Source organism: Ranitomeya imitator, chromosome 4 (assembly GCF_032444005.1).
Source record: "Ranitomeya imitator isolate aRanImi1 chromosome 4, aRanImi1.pri, whole genome shotgun sequence".
NCBI lineage: Eukaryota > Metazoa > Chordata > Amphibia > Anura > Dendrobatidae > Ranitomeya > Ranitomeya imitator.
In genome coordinates, this window is record NC_091285.1 from 510,453,325 (window position 1) to 510,472,988 (window position 19,664).

At 45.9% G+C, this 19,664-nt stretch overlaps 1 protein-coding gene across 3 annotated transcripts in view; it reads left to right on the forward strand.

Moving 5' to 3' along the window:
- Nucleotides 1-4,977: 4,977 nt before the first annotated feature.
- Nucleotides 4,978-19,664, forward strand: part of GABPB1 (GA binding protein transcription factor subunit beta 1) — a 72,495-nt gene continuing 57,808 nt past the window's right edge. Inside the window, exon 1 of one of the 3 annotated variants that reach the window (XM_069766073.1) lies at nt 4,978-5,142. The gene's annotated coding sequence lies outside the window, so the exon portion shown is untranslated. The remainder of the gene's footprint in view (nt 5,143-19,664) is intronic. The other 2 variants (XM_069766074.1, XM_069766075.1) reach the window with 2 other exon arrangements.

Here is a 19,664-nt window from a genome sequence, read left to right on the forward strand (position 1 = left end):
AGCGTTTTTTTTATAGCGAAAAATCCGGAACCTGTGCACATAGCCTAAAAGTAAACCATGTCATACAAACTCACTGCACTGTCAATGTCTTAGGTAAACTGTTCCAGACCAATTCACGTCCTCCCGCTATTTTTACATTTGCAATTCTGTATTTTTTCTTAAACTCCTAAATTTTTTTTGGTTCAAAATAGTCACTTTTTTCAGACAATTCTTTTTCCATTAAATAATTTTATCAAATTCCCCTTTTTTCAAAAAATGTTTTATGGTTCCACATAGGTCTTGCATTGGTGGCCTTAGGCTTGGTTCATATTGCGTTAGAGCAATCCGTTTAGCACCTAGCGCTAGCAGATTGTGCTAACGCAATGTTGTTTTATGGGGTCGCGTTAAACGTCCCCGCTCTCGCAGATCTCCGATCTGCGAGAGCGGGGAACGGACCTCGGGCGCACCGCGGACGCGCGCGCCACAAAACACCGGCACATCGCTAGCGCGTGCCGAAAATGGCACGCGCTAGTGATGCGCGTCCCCATTGCTGTTAATGGGCGCGCTAACGGACGCGTTGCACGGCGTTAATTTCGCCGTGCAACGCTGTCCGTTAGCGCGGTCACATTAACGCAATATGAACCTAGCCTAACATCTTGTATTGTTCCTGCTTGTATGGTGAACTTTGGGACCCTGAAAAATGCAGCAGGAAAAGCAGTAAAAAAGCAAAGTGTGAACATAGCCTTAGGGCTGATGAGGCAGAACTTAGGCATATATAAAGCAGTTAGCTCCGGTCAGGCTAGGTCATCCAACAGGAGGACAGGCTAAGCTTCACACTTTTGTGACACCGACCTTATCCAAGGGTGACACCAATCAGATGCTATCCGATGTAAACAGTGGAAAGAGCAAAACACCACAGTGCTGTATACTTAGTAAAGCAGATTGTGGCTATAAGCTGCAGTACCTAGATCAGCCACTAGTGTCTGTATATATGTGACTGTATTCAGCTACATAGACTATTTAGTGGCCACTGTGACCTACAGGATCAACCTGGAGCGTCAGTAAATTTCCTCCAATGTGATCCTTATACCACATGGATGTCTTCATGTAGAAACACTAGGCTCAGGCATTATCGGTGAAAATTAGATTGTCAGGACTTTGATTTCTCAGTGTGAACAAGGTCTTAAAAAAAGGACAGCACAATAGTTATCACATGTACTAAACACCCTCAAAGTGTGGGACAACCATGATAACAAGACATTAAAAGGAACCTGTCAGCAGGATTGTGCTCAGTAACCTACAAACAGTATCAGGTTGGCGTTGCTAAACTGATTAAAATGATACCTGGGTGATGAAATCCATCTTGTGGTTGTTGTGTAATCTTAAATTTTCAATCAATGATATGCTCGTGCTGCAGGATGGCCTGTGGGGATTCTTCATGTTGTGCTCTGCTTAGCTATTCCTCAGTATTGCTTATAACAGGTCACTGATCCCTATTTTACATACTGAATATTATACAGCTCTGGCAAAAAATAAGAGACCACTGCAAAATGTTCAGTTTCAAAGATTTTTCGCTTTATAGGTATATTTTTGAGTAAAATCTAAATTGTTCTTTTATTTTTTTTTATTCAAATAAATTTTTATTAAGAATAACAAGGCAATTAACATGTTACATTTACATTTTCAATATAGAGTATTTCCCCCCCCCCCTCCCCCTTCAAACAGCCCCCTTCGATCCCAAAGCCCCCCACCCCCACCCCACAAAGCAGCTCATCTTGTTAATTGCTACCATCATTAAAACAATAGAGTATCTAATCCCTCAACCATTCGTATAAGCCACACTTCACATTACTATCCCATAGCAATCCATGGAGACCACATTTTATTGAACGTTTCAGTTTTCCCTTTCTTCTTATAAATCCCTTTTTCTAGTGTCAGGCCCTGTTTCACATACTGGAGGAACTCTCCTCTTGACGGCGGCTCTTCCCTAATCCAGTTTCTAGCTATCCACCTTCCTAGCCAAATTGTTCTTTTATTCTATAAACTTCGAAACATGTCTCCGAATTTCCAAGCAATAAATGTTTTTTTCTGATAAAGAAAAATGGTCAAAATATAACAAAACAGTGCTTTCAGACCTCAAATAATGCAAAGAAAACAAGTTCAAATTCATTTAGAAAGAATACTAATATTTTAACTCGCGAAGAGTTCTGAAATCAATATTTTGTGGAATAACCAGGATTGTTCATCACAGCTTTCATGTGTCTTGGCATGCTTTCCACCAGTCTTTCACACTGCTCCTGGTGCAAAAATTGTTTGATGTCTTGTGACTATCCATTATTCTCTTGATTACATTCCAGAGGTTTTCAATGGGGTTCAGGTCTGGAGATTGAGGGTTTTGATGTGGTGGTCTCTTAATTTTTGCCAGAGATGTATGTATTGGAAAACAAAAAAAATCACATTTGGCAGGTGGCACCTGTGCAGCAGCATGATTGCATCTATAATATGCATTTAATTATTTTATTTAAACTAAATTCTGTCTCAAAACGGCACTGGCCGCGCAGTAGCAGCTATCGGTGATCCAATAGATGTTACTGCGCAGCCGCCACCTTGCTAGAGGAAAACAAAAATTGGTCTCCAGAAAGATGGCGCAAGCAGCGTCGGCACCCTAGTATCTATTGGATCGCCAATATATGCTACTATGCCGCCGGCGCCACTTTGGGACAGAATTTTTTCTTCTGAATAAATTTGTATCAGTAAATAAAATAATTAACCTTCGTCCGGCTGAGTAGGTACAATTGTAACTATTCAGTTTTAAAATTGCAGTAACTTTTTTTTTTCTCAAAGCCGTAGGGGGCTGAAATTTCGTGACATCTCTGCAGTTTTGGTCCAGACTATATTGGCCAAATTTCAATAAAATATATATGAAGGTACAATTGTACCTCTGCAGCCTGTTAACGTTGTAAAATTATGCAGCCTGACGAAGGTTAAATGCACATTATACATTCAATTATCCTGCAGCGCAGGCAATAATGCTGTAGCTAAGCCCCTGATGTATCCTGAAAGATAAGAAATACAAGTTAGGGTACCGTCTCACAGTGGCACTTTTGTCGCTACGACGGTACGATTCGTGACGTTCCAGCGATATCCATACGATATCGCTGTGTCTGACACGCTCCTGCGATCAGGGACCCTGCTGAGAATCGTACGTCGTAGCAGATCCTTTGGAACATTCTTTCGTCGCTGGATCTCCCGCTGTCATCGCTGGATCGGGGTGTGTGACACCGATCTAGCGATACGTTCGCTTGTAACCAGGGTAAACATCGGGTTACTAAGCGCAGGACCGCACTTAGTAACCCGATGTTTATCCTGGTTACCAGCGTAAATGTAAAAAAAAAAAAAAACAGTACATACTCACATTCCGGTGTCTGTCCCTTGCCGTCTGCTTCCCGCACTGACTGACTGCCGGCTGTAAAGTGAAAGCAGAGCACAGCGCGCTGTGCTTTCACTTTACGGCCGGCAGTCAGTGCGGGAAGCAGACGGCAAGGGACAGACACCGGAATGTAAGTATGTAGTGTTTGTTATTTTTTACGATGGTAACCAGGGTAAACATCGGGTTACTAAGCGCGGCCCTGCGCTTAGTAACCGGATGTTTACCCTGGTTACCCGGGGACCTCGGCATCGTTGGTCGCTGGAGAGCTGTCTGTGTGACAGCTCTCCAGCGACCACACAACGACTTACCAACGATAACGGCCAGGTCGTATCGCTGGTCGTGATTGTTGGTAAACCGTATAGTGTAACGGTACCCTTAGAGTATACTCATCCAGGGGCGGTTTGCGTCCGATGGGTGTCACGGTCCTATCTTCATACGATGACGTCCTCTTCCTTGCTTCTGTCCCGACTCCTGTGCAGGCGTAATTCTCTTCAGTGGCCGAAGCTTATAGGCGAAAAATGAGGTGACAGATTTCCTTTAACTCAAAACTGAAAATAAGGCCGGGTTCACATTGTGTTAGTGCAGTCCGTTCAACGCATACGTTAAAACTGACTGCGTTAACGCAAGTGCCGAAAAATCGTGTTTATGCGATCGCGCTAGCGCAGATGCTCTATCTGTGCTAGCGGTGACGGACCCGAAAACGCTGCAGACTGCGTCCGAGGGTCCGTCACAGAATGATGGCACATCGCTAACGCATGCCTATTATGACATGCGTTAGCGATGCGCTACATAATGGCAGTTAATGGGTGCGCTAACGCATCCGTTACATAGCGTTAGTGCTGTTGTGTAATGGATGCCATCAGCGCATTGCCATTAACGCAATGTGAACCCAGCCTAAAGATTACATAACAACCACAAGACGGATTTCATCACCTGGTATCATTGTAATCAGTATAATGGTGCCGCCCTGACACTGTCTGTAGGTTACTGTGCACAATCCTGCTGACAGGTTCCCTAGCAAGACTATGTCCCAGAGGGAAAAAAAAAGCTAAATAGATATAACTATGAAATGTATATATTTTTCACACACTGTATTTTATACAACTCCTCAGCATTAATGCTCTGCCATTATATTGTATACATGCCCCACATACCATCTCCATAACATGTTTGCACAGATTGCAAAAATCTGCCATAAATGTTATCTTTCTCCTAAAACATCCCACAAACAATGATTTGGGAATCCCCCACAACAGGCTGCAGTCATGGAGAGCACACACTCGGGAGACCCCGGGCAGGACTCTTGTCACCACAGAAGACCCCACACATCCTGGTCTTTCACCGCGCATGCGCCTTCCTCCGAGCCGCCTCACATCAGTATTCCTCCGCCACCCGCTTCTTTTAAGTAAATTAATCCTCGGCCTTTCCCTCTGCGTTGTGTGTAATCCCGTCACCGATTACCAGTCTCCACAAAATAACACGTTTAGTAAACCGGTAAAAAAAGCCGGAACTAAAACCCAGCTCAGAGTATAGTGATCGACGACGTGAGTGGTGGTGATGCGGCCTATAGAGATCACTGTGCACATCCGCGCACAACGCGGGGGACTTTTCTTCTGGGATTTTCGGCGCCGATGAGATTGCATTTGAAGTGACCCGGCTCGGTGAGCGAGAAGCCCTCAGCCGGGAGTTGAGCAGCCAGGAGCGGGGTGGGCGGCACAGCCACGGAGGGCACGGTAAGGACGGCCAGCGCATTTGTGCAGTTACCGAATCTTTTCCAGGTCAGTGTTGGGTGTCGGGCCCTACCGGATGTGGAAGTTGATCTCTTCTGTGGTAAAAAATAATTCAACTTCCCCCGGAACCCAGATCATCCGCACGATTTCCTGTTTATTGCGTTAAAGTCGGCAGGTTTCCGGGGACCCGGGGCCGTGCAGTGTCCATCCCGGGCTGCGGGGACTGCGCAGCGGGATCGGTACATGCGTGAGACCGGGCGGCGGGAATGAAGGCCGCACTGCTCCCACCGGGACGGCCCCTCACATTGGGCGGGAAACCGCCCCGGCCGCGGAGGCACTGGTGCTCGGTGTACACGTGTAATAAAGCCGCACGTCATATCAGTGCGGGGAGGCCCCATTGTCCTAAGAACACCGTATACGGCTGTGTGCCCTGATGGCACGGTATCATGTACCGTATACGGCTGTGTGCCCTGATGGCACGGTATCATGTACCGTATACGGCTGTGTGCCCTGATGGCACGGTATCATGTACCGTATACGGCTGTGTGCCCTGATGGCACGGTATCATGTACCGTATACGGCTGTGTGCCCTGATGGCACGGTATCATGTACCGTATACGGCTGTGTGCCCTGATGGCACGGTATCATGTACCGTATACGGCTGTGTGCCCTGATGGCACGGTATCATGTACCGTATACGGCTGTGTGCCCTGATGGCACGGTATCATGTACCGTATACGGCTGTGTGCCCTGATGGCACGGTATCATGTACCGTATACGGCTGTGTGCCCTGATGGCACGGTATCATGTACCGTATACGGCTGTGTGCCCTGATGGCACGGTATTATGTACCGTATACGGCTGTGTGCCCTGATGGCACGGTATCATGTACCGTATACGGCTGTGTGCCCTGATGGCACGGTATTATGTACCGTATACGGCTGTGTGCCCTGATGGCACGGTATCATGTACCGTATACGGCTGTGTGCCCTGATGGCACGGTATCATGTACCGTATACGGCTGTGTGCCCTGATGGCACGGTATTATGTACCGTATACGGCTGTGTGCCCTGATGGCACGGTATCATGTACCGTATACGGCTGTGTGCCCTGATGGCACGGTATTATGTACCGTATACGGCTGTGTGCCCTGATGGCACGGTATCATGTACCGTATACGGCTGTGTGCCCTGATGGCACGGTATCATGTACCGTATACGGCTGTGTGCCCTGATGGCACGGTATTATGTACCGTATACGGCTGTGTGCCCTGATGGCACGGTATCATGTACCGTATACGGCTGTGTGCCCTGATGGCACGGTATTATGTACCGTATACGGCTGTGTGCCCTGATGGCACGGTATCATGTACCGTATACGGCTGTGTGCCCTGATGGCACGGTATCATGTACCGTATACGGCTGTGTGCCCTGATGGCACGGTATTATGTACCGTATACGGCTGTGTGCCCTGATGGCACGGTATCATGTACCGTATACGGCTGTGTGCCCTGATGGCACGGTATTATGTACCGTATACGGCTGTGTGCCCTGATGGCACGGTATCATGTACCGTATACGGCTGTGTGCCCTGATGGCACGGTATCATGTACCGTATACGGCTGTGTGCCCTGATGGCACGGTATTATGTACCGTATACGGCTGTGTGCCCTGATGGCACGGTATCATGTACCGTATACGGCTGTGTGCCCTGATGGCACGGTATTATGTACCGTATACGGCTGTGTGCCCTGATGGCACGGTATCGCGTACCGTATACGGCTGTGTGCCCTGATGGCACGGTATCGCGTACCGTATACGGCTGTGTGCCCTGATGGCACGGTATCGCGTACCGTATACGGCTGTGTGCCCTGATGGCACGGTATCGCGTACCGTATACGGCTGTGTGCCCTGATGGCACGGTATCGCGTACCGTATACGGCTGTGTGCCTTGATGGCACGGTATCGCGTACCGTATACGGCTGTGTGCCCTGATGGCACGGTATCGCGTACCGTATACGGCTGTGTGCCTTGATGGCACGGTATCGCGTACCGTATACGGCTGTGTGCCCTGATGGCACGGTATTGCATACCGCTGTGCAGGGTGGATTTGATTTAAATCTAACTGATTTAAATCACGATTTAAATCACTAGTCAGTAAGGCTTGATTTAAATCAGTGATTTAAATCAAAGTTTCTACCTAACGGAATTTGACTCCGCAGAGGTCCCAGCCTCTTCTTCACAGCAAAAATGTTACAACATGAACAGAGTTGAGAAAAAGACCTAAATCCTATTGTTCTACAAACCTATAAATACAGAATCAACCCCTTCAGTGCCAAGTCCAAGAAGTTAGACAATATGTTTCTGATTGTTTGGAGTGGAATAGATCTGCACAACACAAGAAGAATGCGAAGTGTGAGGAGGAGGAAGGGCAAGCAGACAAGAAAATGAAAGTGAAACTTTGAGCACAATACTGCAGCATAGCCACAGACAGACAAGTCTGGATCTGTTTGTGTGTACGATCTGAGGTTTATTACATTCTTTCCTTTCAAATTCAGTTTTGAGAACTGCGTAAGTAAAGCGAGCGTCTGTGATAATATAGGAGAGAAACTGCCCACTAATCCTACAGAAACCTCTGGAAGAGCATGGCATTGTGAATGTTACACATATACAGCCTTTATTCTACTGAGTTAAACAACTCAGCTTTATCTCATGATGGAAGAACCTTTGGATGGTAAAATATTTTCCTCAAAAAGCAGTTTATTGAAAAAAATCCGATTTAAATAAAAAAAATCCGATTATTTTTTTTAAATTTTTTTTTTTTTTAATTTAAAAAAAAAAAAACATTGATTTTTATCCACCCTGCCTCTGTGTGCCCTGATGCTGCGGTGTTGTATACTGCTGTGTGCACTTACGGGACAGGGGTTGTATTCCGTATACTACTGTGCGTGCTCTTTGCACAGGACTGAGTCATACATGAACCTACGTGTCTCAAAAAAGAGGAAAAATGTTCGTTTTTTAAAAAAAAAAATGTACAAAAATCTTTGACACAATAATGAACATGCAAGAAGACAGATAAAACCATGTGCTATAAGGGACACCGCACAAAGTGGTGGCGTTTAGTACAAAGTATAGCTCAATTCACAGTAACAAACTTAAGGTACCGTCACATGTAGCGACGCTGCAGCGATCTAGACAACGATCCCGATCGCTGCAGCGTCGCTGGAGAGCTGTCACACAGACAGCTCTCCAACGACCAACTATGCGAAGTCCCCTGGTAACCAGGGTAAACATCGGGTTACTAAGCGCAGGGTCGCTGATGTTTACCCTGGTTACCAGCATAAACGTAAAAAAAAAAAACACTACATACTTACATTCCGTTGTCTGTCCCCCGGCGCTCTGCTTTCCTGCACTGACTGTGAGCGCCGGTTTGCCGTGAAGCACAGCGGTGACGTCACCGCTGTAATCTGCTTTACGGCTGGCCGGCGCTGACAGTGCAGGGAAGCAGAACGCCGGGGGATGCGACAGACACCGGAATGTAAGTATGTAGTGTTTTTTTTTGTTTTTTTTTACATTTACACTGGTAACCAGGGTAAACATCGGGTTACTAAGCGCGGCCCTGCGCTTAGTAACCCGATGTTTACCCTGGTTACCAGTGAAGACATCGCTGAATCGGCGTCACACATGCCGATTCAGCGATGTCTGTGGGAGATCCAGCGACGAAATAAAGTTCTGGACTTTCTGCTCCGACCAACGATGTCACAGCAGGATCCAGATCGCTGCTGCGTGTCAAACACAACGATATCGCTAGCCAGGACGCTGCAATGTCACGGATCGCTAGCGATATCGTTAAGTTGGCCAGTGTGACGATACCTTTAGTAATGGTAAGATGAGGACTTGCTGGTTGAGCTCAGAGAGTCACATTACAATGCCCCCTGCTGTAAGCAAAAAGTGCAATCAGTCATTATACTATTGCTATGTCTATACTAATGTCCAGGGTTGCATGTTGTGTGGTCAAGAGCTCAAGGTTCAAAACCAATCTGCCATTACAATCCTCAAAGGTTCCCCAAATTCATTTGTGGCAGTACTCCCCCTTGAGGAAGCAGTCAACGGACAGTGAAACGCCTGTCGGGGTTTGGGTGCTGGCGTTTTAGTACCAGGTAAGGCTACGTTCAGATTCGCGTCTTTGGACGCAGCGTTGTCGCCGCAACGCACGACGGATGTGAAACGCACGCAAAAACGCATTGTTTTGTGACGCATGTGTCCATTTTTGGCTTGATTTTGGACACACAAAAATGCAACTTGCTGCGCCCTGACGCTTGCGCCAAAAATGACGCATGCGTCACAAAACGCAAGACAACGCATGTCCATGCGCCCCCATGTTAAATATAGGGGCGCATGACGCATGCGTCGCTATGCGTCGCCGAACCTGCGCCCGACGCAACGCAAATGTGAACGTAGCCTAAGATGATTATCTGATTGTGCATCATACAAATGAATTTGGGGGACCTTTGATTGTAATGTCAGGTTGGTTTTGGACCTTGGGCTCTTGACCACAAACCATGGGCATTAGTAAAGACATAGGAATAGTATAATGACTGATGGCACTTTTTGCTTACAGCAGGGGGCATTGTAATGTGACTGAGCTCAACCAGCAAGTCCTCATTTTACCATTACTAAAGGCCCCTTCACATTAAGCGACGCTGCAGCGATACCGACAACGATCCGGATCGCTGCAGCGTCGCTGTTTGGTCGCTGGAGAGCTGTCACACATACCGCTCTCCAGCGACCAACGATGCCGGTAACCAGGGTAAACATCGGGTAACTAAGCGCAGGGCCGCGCTTAGTAACCCAATGTTTACCCTGGTTACCATCCTAAAAGTAAAAAAAACAAACACTACATACTTACCTAACGCTGTCTGTCCTCCAGCGCTGTGCTCTGCACTCCTCCTGTACTGGCTGTGAGCGTCGGTCAGCCGGAAAGCAGAGCGGTGACGTCACCGCTCTGCTTTCCGGCCGCTGTGCTCACACAGTCAGTACAGGAGGAGTGCAGAGGACAGACGGCTGTAGGTAAGTATGTACTGTTTTTTTTTTTTACTTTTAGGATGGTAACCAGGGTAAACATCGGGTTACTAAGCGCAGCCCTGCGCTTAGTTACCCGATGTTTACCCTGGTTACCAGTGAAGACATCGCTGGATCGGTGTCACACGCCGATCCAGCGATGTCAGCAGGGAGTCCAGCGACGAAATAAAGTTCTGGACTTTCTTCAGCGACCAACGATCTCCAAGCACGGGCCTGATCGTTGGTCGCTGTCACACATAACGATTTTATTAACGATATCGTTGCTACGTCACAAAAAGCAACGATATCGTTAACAATATCATGTGTGAAGGTACCTTTAGTTTGTTATTGTGAATTGAGCTATACTTTGTACTAAACGCCACCACTTCTTGTGGTGTCCTTTATAGCACATGGTTATATCTGTCTTTTTGTACATATTAAAAAAAAAAACAAAAGATTTTTCCTCCTTTTTGAGATACGATGTTTTTGGAGTAATATGTAATCAATTGCGTCACTTTTGGCGCTCTATCTAAATATGAGTCTGGGTTTTGTTGTAATGAGCCTACGTATACAATGATGGTATAGTTACATGCAAGAAGAAGAGGACAGCGGCCATATTCTCAGTAAAAAATAACAGACATAACATGTGAGATACTTTATTAAATGACGAGTTTTACCACATTGTGCAAAATGGCGTCAGACAAAAGGAGACATGTAGATAAAACTGGAATGACAATAATGGGGTCTTATCTGGTTTAGAAGAGAGAGTAAAACAGGATTTTCTACAGATCCACCAGTCAGCAAACTTGGAGAGTGGATGTAGAGCTGTACTGCTGAGAATCCAATATATACAGTAGGAAACCAGATACAGTATGGATGTGGTTTTATTTGTCAATGCGTTTCAAGGTAATCATGCCTCTTCATCAGAACAAACCACAATGATGGGGCCTATGGAGGGAATAAATACAAAAAGCATGTAACGTGAAAAAATTATTGTATATCTGGCTCTTCTCAGAAGTTACTTGTAGCATAGGATATTGTCATAAGGTATATGAGGGACATGTGAATCAAACCTGAAATAGCTTGTGAAAATTATTTCTTCATAGTGAATGCAGATGCATATCTATGAGTTGTGGTCTGCCAAGATGACATCAGCCACAACACGTTTCAACAATTTGCCTTCGTCTGCGAGTGACCAGATGTGACATAACACTGCTGTGATAGCCGTATAGGGGCAATACATGCTACCGCAAGAAATCATCCAAATCCCATTTCCTAGACTGACATGTCTCCTGTAGTCACACATAGGGAGAGATCTAGGAGAGCAGGGTGCGATCAGTCACCCAAGATGCATAGTCCCTGTCCAGTTCAAAAAAATGTTTTCTCTTAAAATGCTAAAAAAGTAGAAAAGCAGTGCAGCTGGAGTCTGATTTGTTCTACCAGTGGTTCAGGCATCGTAAATCAGATGACAGGTTCCATTTAAAGGGAACTTGTCACCAGGTTTTTGCTATGTAGTCTGTAGATGGCATGAGAAAGGGTTAAACACAGATTTCAGGGATGCCTCTTTTATTTGCTTACAATGATTGTTTTAGGCTGGTTTCACATTTGCGGATGGAGGGCTGCGTAAGTCCTCCGTGAAGCTCTGCCCACCACCACACCTCCGGTCAGCTCCGCCTACATCGGCATGCGGTGTGCGTACCCTATTAGGTATGCAGGCCATGCCGATGTATGCGGATGCCTCCGCATGCGTAGTTTTGACGGTGCGGCGATCGCACCAAATTGCAACTCGTTGCGTTCGGCGCAGGTCGCAGCACCGTCAAAACTACGCTTGCGGAGGCATCCGCATACATCGGTATGGCCTGCATACCTAATGGTAAAGATGGGGTACGCATGCCGATGTAGGCGGAGCTGACCGGAGGGTGGGCGGAGCTTCACAGTACGTACGTAGCCCTTACAAAATACTGACCAAATACTGCTAGTGTGACGGCAGCTTGACACTACACTGGGGGAATTTTTTTAATGATCTCAAGGCAGCTGGGACCATAGTCGCCAAAAAAACCATTGGTAACACATTACTCTGTAAAGGTTTAAAATCCTGCAGTGCCCGCAAGGTCTCCCTGCTCCAGAAGGCACATGTGCAGGCCTGTCGTGAAGTTTGCCAATGAACACCTGGATGACTCTGAGTAGAGGAGAAGGTATTGTGGTCAGATGAGACAAAAACGAGGTTTTTGACATTAACTAAATTCGCCGTGTTTGGATGAAAAGAAATGCTGCCTTTGACCCACAGAAAACCGTCCACACTGTCAAACATGAAGGTGGAATCATTATATTATATTTTGGGGGTGTTTCTCTGCTAAGGGCACATGACTACTTTATCGCATCAGTGGGAGAATGGATGGAGCCATGTACCGAAAAATCATGAGTGACAACCTCCTTCCCTCCACCAGGACATTAACCCCTTCATGACCCAGCCTATTTTGACCTTAATGACCTGGCCATTTTTTGCAATTCTGACCAGTGTCCCATTTGTTACTGCCAAAATGGTAACAAATAGTGTTGAGCAAGTGTACTCGTTGCTCGGGTGACCTCCGACTATTTGTTATTGCTCGGAGATGTAGTTTTCATTGCCTCAGTTGCATGATACGCGGAATACATGTGAGGAATGCCTGTTTGTTAGGGAATTCCCACATGTATTCAGCGTAACTGGAAGCCGTAAATCATGCAACTGAGGCGATGAAAACTATATCTCCAAGAAAGAACAAATACTCGGAGATCACCCGAGCAAGGAGTATACCCGCTCATCACTAGTAACAAAGTGACTTAAGGATAGCAAAGTCAATATTTTGGAGTGGCCATCACAAAGCTGTGATCTCAATCCTATTGAAAATGTATGTGCAAAGCTGAAAAGGCAGGTGCGAGCAAGGCGACCAACAAACCTGGATCAGTTATACCAGTTTTGTCAGGAGGAATGGACCCAAATTGCGACCAACTATTGTGAGAAGCTTGTGGAAGGATATTCCAAATGTTTGACCCAAGTCATTTAGTTTAAAGGCAATGGTACCAAATATTAATGAAATGGGAGTGGAGTCGGGTCCATATTCATTACTGTAATGAGCGGTACCATGTGACCGCTCACTACAGGAAGAAGCTGCCGGGGAACCAGGAACCTGCAGGGACCGCGCCAGGAGCAGGTGAGTATTATTAGTATATACAGTATGTGTATGTGTGTATATATACAGTCATGGCCAAAAGTATTGACACCCCTGCAATTCTGTCAGATAATACTTATTTTCTTCCTGAAATTGATTGCAAACACAAATAATTTGGTATAATTATTTTCATTTAATTTGTCTTAAATGAAAAAACACAAAAAGAATTGTCCTAAAGCCAAATTGGATATAATTCCACACCAAACATAAAAAAGGGGGTGGACAAAAGTATTAGCACTGTTTGAAAAATCATGTGATGCTTCTCTAATTTGTGTAATTAACAGCACCTGTGTTAGGGCTAGCGGAACGCACCGAGTAATAGGTGGATAGCTACAAGATGCGTTCGCAGCCTGGGGTCCACCGTGCAGAGATATCTGCTGCTAAGTAATGGCGGATAGATTCTGAGCTCTCACGTGGGTTAGGCTTCACCCCGTGTGAACTGGTAGCGAACTCTGTTGCCTCACAGAGTCGCGCTGTACACAATAACTAATACCCTAACTAGGCTAATTGCCCCCACTGACGCTAGTTGCCTGCCTGAGTGTACAGTCCCAATGCTAACAGCTTCACACCACATAAGAACTGAGTGGTATAGTATCCACTGGCATAAGCCAAAACACATTTGATACTAGCGCATGGCCGTGCGGCCATGCGAGCCTTAAATAGCTGCAGCACGTACAGGGCCTTCAAAGAAGGACCAATGGAGTTGCAGTACCTGAGCATGCGACCCTAAACCTCCACTGAGAGATCTTGCCCTGGGCATGCTCAGTGTGAGCACAGCAGGACTTAGTCCCAGAAAAGCCTGCTCGCCGCAGATCAGTGCAGGGTACAATAGCAGAGCCTTGAGAGGCAGTAGTAACCCAGTATCAGTCCCAGTGAGACGCTGGGAGCGACGTCTCTGCTGAGCAGGCTGCACTGCGGCCGATGCAGAATGGGAGACCACAGCAGACACGGATCGAGATTCCCCCTGTGCAGCAGAGGAAACTCGACTCCTAACAACCTGTAACTTACCTGTGGCACCTAACAGGTGTTAGCAATAACTAAATCACACTTGCAGCTAGTTGACATGGATTAAAGCTGACTCAACTGCTGTCCTGTGTCCTTGTGTGTACCACAGTGAGCATGGAGAAAAGAAAGACCAAAGAACTGTTTGAGGACTTGAGAAACCAAATTGTGAGGACGCATTAGCAATCTCAAAGCTACAAGTCCATCTCCAAAGACCTGAATGTTCCTGTGTCTACTGTGAGCAGTGTCATCAAGAAGTTTAAAGCCCATGGCACTGTGGCTAACCTCCCTAGATGTGGACTGAAAAGAAAAATTGACAGATTTCAACGCAAGATTGTGCGGATGTTGGATAAAGAACCTCGACTAACATCCAAACAAGTTCAAGCTGCCCTGCAGTCCGAGGGTACAACAGTGTCAACCCGTACTATCCGTCGGCGTCTGAATGAAAAGGGACTGTATGGTAGGAGACCCAGGAAGACCCAACTTCTTACCCCGAGACATAAAAAAGCCAGGCTGGAGTTTGCCAAAACTTTCCTGAAAAAGCCTAAAATGTTTTGGAAGAATGTTCTCTGGTCAGATGAGACAAAAGTAGAGCTTTTTGGGCAAAGGCATCAACATAGAGCAGGGGTCCCCAACTCCAGTCCTCAAGGCCCACCAACAGGTCATGTTTTCAGGATTTCCTTAGTCTTGCCCAGGTAATAATTGCATCACCTGTGCAATGCAAAGGAAATCCTGAAAACATGACCTGTTGGTGGGCCTTGAGGACTGGAGTTGGGGACCCCTGACATAGAGTATACAGGAGGAAAAAAAATAGGCATTCAAAGAAAAGAACACGGTCCCTACAGTCAAACAAGGCGGAGGTTCCCTGATGTTTTGGGGTTGCTTTGCTGCCTCTGGCACTGGACTGCTTGACCGTTTGCATGGCATTATGAAGTCTGAAGACTACCAACAAATTTTTCAGCATAATGTAGGGCCCAGTGTGAGAAAGCTGGGTCTCCCTCAGAGGTCATGGGTCTTCCAGCAGGACAATGACCCAAAACACACTTCAAAAAGCACTAGAAAATGGTTTGCGGGAAAGCACTGGAGACTTCTAAGGTGGCCAGCAATGAGTCCAGACCTGAATCTCATAGAACACCTGTGGAGAGATCTAAAAATGGCAGTTTGGAGAAGGCACCCTTCAAATATCAGGGACCTGGAACAGTTTGCCAAAGAAGAATGGTCTAAAATTCCAGCAGAACATTGTAAGAAACTCATTGATGGTTACTGGAAGTGGTTGGTCGCAGTTATTTTGGCTAAAGGTTGTGCAACCAAGTATTGGCTGAGGGTGCCAATACTTTTGTCTGGCCCATTTTTGGAGTTTTATGTGAAATGATCAATGTTTTGCTTTTTACTTGATTCTCTTTTGTGTTTTTTCATTTAAGACAAATTAAATGAAGATAATACCAAATAATTTGTATTTGCAATCATTTTCAGGAAGAAAATGAGTATTATCTGACAGAATTGCGGGGGTGTCAATACTTTTGGCCATGACTGTATCTATCTATCTACTATATAATTGTCTAAGGGTCACTTCCATCTTTCTGTCTGTCCTTCTGTCTGTCTTTCTGTCTGTCACGGATATTCATTGGTTGTGGCCTCTGTCTGTCATGGAATCCAAGTCGCTGATTGGCCATGGCAAAACGCCCACGACCATTGCCACGACCAATCAGCGACGGCCACAGTCCGGCGGCAATATGGCCGCTCTTTCCTCCCCACAGTCACTGCCCGCTCCATACTCCCCTCCAGTCATCCAGTCAGCCCTCACACAGGGTTAATGCCAGCGTTACCGGAGCGCGGTGCAACGCACTCCGGTTACGCAGCTATTAACCCTGTGTGACCAACTTTTTACTATTGATGCTGCATATGCAGCATCAATAGTAAAACGATCTAATGTTACAAATAATAATAATAAAAAAAAAAAAGGTTATTCTCACCCTCCGACGTGGCACTCTCCTCGGCAGTGCAAGCGGCAAGTTCTGCTGCTATGGATGCTATGCGAGAAGGACCTGCCATGACGTCACGGTCATGTGACCGCGACGTCATCACAGGTCCTGCGCTCATACCAACCCTGGGACCGGAAGCTGCCACGTGCACCGCACACAGGCGACATGACTACAAGGGGCCCTCGGAGGGTGAGTATATGTTTCTTTTTTATTTTTTAACCTGTTACGTAGCTGGGCAATATACTACGTGACTGGGCAGTATACTACGTGGCTCTGTGCTGTATACTACGTGGCTCTGTGCTGTATACTACGTGGCTCTGTGCTGTATACTACGTGGCTCTGTGCTGTATACAACGTCGCTGGGCAATATACTACGTGGACATGCATATTCTAGAATACCCAATGCATTAGAATCGGGCCACCATCTAGTGTGTGTATATATACAGTACAGACCAAAAGTTTGGACACACCTCATTTAAAGATTTTTCTGTATTTTCATGACTATGAAAATTGTACATTCACAGTGAAAGCATCAAAACTATGAATTAACACATATTGAATTATATGCTTAACAAAAAAGTGTGAAACAACTGAAATTATGTCTTATATTCTAGGTTCTTCAAAGTAGCCATCTTTTGCTTTGATAACTGCGTTGCACACTCTTGGCATTCTCTTGATGAGCTTCAAGAGGTAGTCAACGGAAGAGGTATTCCAACAATCTTGAAGGAGTTCCCAGAGATGCTTAGCACTTGATGGCCCTTTTGCCTTCACTCTGTGGTCCAGCTCACCCCAAACCATCTCGATTGGGTGACTGTGGAGGCCAGGTCATCTGGCGTAGCACCCCATCACTCTCCTTCTTGGTCAAATAGCCCTTACACAGCCTAGAGGTGTGTTTGGAGTCATTGTCCTGTTGAAAAATAAATGATGGTCCAACTAAATGCAAACCGGATGGAATAGCATGCCGCTGCAAGATGCTGTGGTAGCCATGCTGGTTCAGTATGCCTTCAATTTTGAATAAATCCCCAACAGCGTCACCAGCAAAGCACCCCCACACCATCACACCTCCTACTCTATGCTTCACGGTGGGAACCAGGCATGTAGAGTCCATCCGTTCACCTTTTCTGTGTCGCACAAAGACACGGTGATTGGAACCAAAGATGTAAAATTTGGACTCCTCAGACCAAAGCACAGATTTCCACTGGTCTAATGTCCATTCATTGTGTTCTTTAGCCCAAACAACTCTCTTCTGCTTGTTACCTGTCCTTAGCAGTGATTTCCTAGCAGCTATTTTACCATGAAGACCTGCTGCACAAAGTCTCCTCTTAACAGTTGTTGTAGAGATGTGTCTGCTGCTAAAACTCTGTGTGGCATTGACCTGGTCTCTATTCTGAGCTGCTGTTAACCGGCGATTTCTGAGGCTGGAGACTCAGATAAACTTATCCTCAGAAGCAGAGGTGACTCTTGGTTTTCGTTTCCTGGGGCGGTCGTCATGTAAGCCAGTTTCTTTGTAGCGCTTGATGGTTTTTGCAACTGCACTTGGGGACACTTTCAAAGTTTTCCCAATTTTTCGGACTGACTGACCTTCATAAAGTAATGATGGCCACTCCTTTTTCTTTACTTAGCTGCTTTTTTCTTGCCATAATACAAATTCTAACAGTCTATTAAGTAGGACTATCAGCTGTGTATCCACCAGATTTCTGCACAACACAACTGATGGTCCTAACCCCATTTATAAGGCAAGAAATCCCACTTATTAAACCTGACAGGGCACACCTGTGAAGTGAAAACCATTCCCGGTGACTACCTCTTGATGCTCAACAAGAGGATGCCAAGAGTGTGCAAAGCAGTCATCAAAGCAAAAGGTGGCTACTTTGAAGAACCTAGAATATCAGACATAATTTAAGTTGTTTCACACTTTTTTGTTATGTATATAATTCCACGTGTTAATTCATAGTTTTGATGCCTTCAGCGTGAATGTAAAATTTTCATAGTCATGGAATGCAGAAAAATCTTAAAATGAGAAGGTGTGTCCAAACTTTTGGTCTGCACTGTATGTATGTGTGCATATATGTATGTATGTATATCTATATAATTGTCTAAGGGTTTTTCCGTCTGTCTGTCCTGGAAATCCCGCGTCTCTGATTGGTCGAGGCCCCCAGGCCTCGACCAATCAGCAACAGGCACAGCAACGATGATGTCACAGTGGTTGCCTCGATCAATCAGCGACGGGCACAGTCTGCCGCGAATTCTGGAATCATCATTGTCCATATACTACGGGGACATGCATATTCTAGAATACCCGATGCGTTAGAATCGGGCCACAATCTAGTTAGTAAGTATGTGTATATATATATATATATATTATATATATATATATATATATATTATATATATTATTGTAGCGTTTCCCTTACTTCGCGTCTTGCATGGGAATAACGCATACAGGCATGAATTCTCACACAAATTAAGTCCGTTTCGGTTTATTAAAGCATCCTAAACCGCACCGTAAGCCAGGTTACACACGGTCTGTTACTTTAACACGTGTGACTTTACAAAACATTCGGTAGTCATGTCTTTTCTCTCCATTACAGTTCATTACATGCATCAATGGAACATATTAAACCCCGACAGTCTGTTCCAATGGCAGATACGTCTCTGCCATATATTACAGGTTTTATCCCATACCAGGGATTACCTCAGGAGCTTCGGCTCTACACACTGACTTCTGCCAGTGTTGGTTCACATCCAGATAAACAACATCTTCAGGAACTTGACAACAGCATGAACACCGTCTGTACATATTCACCTTTATCAGAGTACCTCACTGATCCCGATCAGCATAACACACGGATCCCTAGACGTTACCTGTGGGCGACCTTCACAGGTTCCTGGATACCTCTTGGCCTCAGAGGTGCCCCAGACACAATGTCTCTTTTCCTTTCACTCTGACCCCGGTCAGTACAACACGGATCTCCATCCGTTACCTGTTGGTGCCGCACAGGTTCTCGGATACCTCTCTTCCTTAGAGGCATCCTTCTGACATTCTCACTCTGACCCCAGTCAGTGCAACACGGATCTCCATCCGTTCCACAGTCTGGTCTGTGCGAGGTCCAGAGACCCTGCCATGTGCTCTTCAGGGAGATGACACTCCCAACACATGGGGCTCTCCAGGACCTTCCAGCACAGACCATTCAGGTCCACACTCCGAGCCCATGTGACCAATCCTCAGTCACACATGGTTGTAACCACTCCCCTAGATGGGAGTGTGTGTG